Raw genomic sequence first — 2,295 nt, 5'->3', positions numbered from 1 at the left:
ACATATTTTTCCGTTTATAATTCTTTTGAGTTACTTTCCACTCAAATTTATATTCTCGATACTTGTGATGAATAGTACTTTGGTACAGGCGCTTTCATCTTCGAAAATTGAAATGAGTTTGTGTTTTGATGTAATTTTGATGTACATTGCAATCATTCAACTTAAACAATCGTCGCGTGATTTGTCATCTATTTTGATATTTTTGTTTTTGTTGTCTGTTTGTCTCTTTGTTAGTTACGTTGAGATAAAAATAGAAGGAGCCCTTGGAATGATATTTTGTATGTGTTCTTGGTATATACTGTGCGTGTGCTGTATTCCTATTTACGATGACGATGTTGTTTATTTTCTATCAGAAAAAGTGTTTTTCTTTACAAAATCAAAAATTCTTTCATTTATTATTTCACTTTTTGAAGTGGCTTTAAGATATAGCAATGGTGTCAGAAATATGTGGATTTTCGGTATTATAGTTTGTGGAATTGTGTTGGTATCGTCATTTTTTGTTTTTCATATTGCGTTATTGGTGCTTTATTTTGCGTATGTGTTAATACTCTTCTTGATATTTTATTTAGTTTGATCAGTTACTGATTAATACATTTTTCTTTGAGTGTTTATTTTAAAATATACAGTATAATCCGGGTTTAATTCCAGTCCGGGTTTAATTAAATAATCGGGTTTGATTCATTCTAAATAATTAAACCCGAAGTAAGAAAAAATAATAAAATCAACACTTTTGAGTTTTATTATCATAGTCTTGTTTTTTTGTTTAAATTTATGTAAAATAATTGGGTTTTCACCTAAATTAATCAGAATATTTGTTTTTGAATAAAAATGCATTATTTTTGTTTCTGGATCTATTTTTCGGTACAATAATATTATAAATTACTTATTATAAAATAATGAATAAATAAAAACGAATATAATAAACTCTATTTTTATTCGTTTTTATTTATTTAAACGCACTTGTTTCACCACCACCTTAACAAAGTATTTGCCGCGAGTGTTTTTTGAAGGAAGTCCACCTTTAAGTCACTGTTTGTGCGTCCCCATGTCACCCACTTTCCTCCTCCGTACTGTTTGGACGTTGATGTGGTTCCCTTTTCAAACGGGGCGTTCATTGGGATCCGCGCCAAGGAGGACATTGAGAGTGTGTGGAACGGGTGCACAAACAGACCGCCTGTGCCTTCTTTTCGATTATCATCTCACTCAGTTTCCACTGTTTCGAGTTGAATTATCGACACATTTTTAATTCGGGAACCAGACCAAATATTATCCCAAGCTCCCATTTACTAAAATTTTAATTAAAATATTATATTAAATAGTAAAAAAAACTTTATTTTTAGAGACGATGAAAAAGTCTTGACCATCATCATTTGTTTTTGATTGAATCAAATAATCATTAAATAATTAAATTTATGAAAACTACCGAAAGTTAATTTCATCAATTATTTTTGATTTAAAAATCATTCAAAATAATTTTCTTGTAAAAAGTGGAATTAAACCCGATAGTTCCAAAATATTTTAAGTGAATTAAACCCGGATTATACTGTATTTAGAAATTTTAGGGACCATCCTTTCCGACCGTCACCCGTTTACCAAAATAAAATATTTGCCGTAATTGTTTTTAAAAACAGTCCACTTTATAGTTTTTGTTTGTGCGTCCGCATGTCACCCACTTTCCTTTAACGTACTATGTACGTGGATATGGTTCCCTTCTTATCAAGCAAAATGAACAAAGGGATCAGCGCCAAGGTAGGACTTAAAAGTGTATTAAACAGGTGCACATATAGATTGTTTGCGATATATGTGTGATCGCCTGAGTATTGCTTGGTTTTTTCTGACTGGAGGTAACATTTATTGAATAAAAGAATAATTTGTAATAAATATTTATTTTTTTATCTACTGTAACTTTATAAAAAAATGAATAAAAATAAAAAATAAAAAAAATGTGGTTTATTTAAAGATTATTATAAATATTAAAATTAGAATAGTTATTAACATTAACACTTAAAAAACACCTTTTTTTAACATCATGAAAGTGGTTGTGTTATATAGACAAAAAAAATTCAATTATGCATTTCCCATTTGATTTGTTATTGGATTACATGGCTCGGAGTAGTCTTCTCCTTCAACCATCTCTTTGCCTTAGGGACTCTCTGTTCATGTGGAGAACAGTGACGAATTGGGAAAATTAAAAACTATTTAAATTTTAAACATTTAAAATAGTTAAATTAATTAAAAAACATATTTTATTTTTATAGATATGATATACCAATCAAGTATAATAATAGCATGACA

The sequence above is a fragment of the Entamoeba invadens genome (genome assembly GCF_000330505.1).
Source record: "Entamoeba invadens IP1 unplaced genomic scaffold scaff_1105074726711, whole genome shotgun sequence".
NCBI classification, from domain to species: Eukaryota; Evosea; order Mastigamoebida; family Endamoebidae; genus Entamoeba; species Entamoeba invadens.
The sequence above is the reverse complement of the archived record's forward strand: the minus strand, read 5'-3'. Positions refer to the sequence as shown.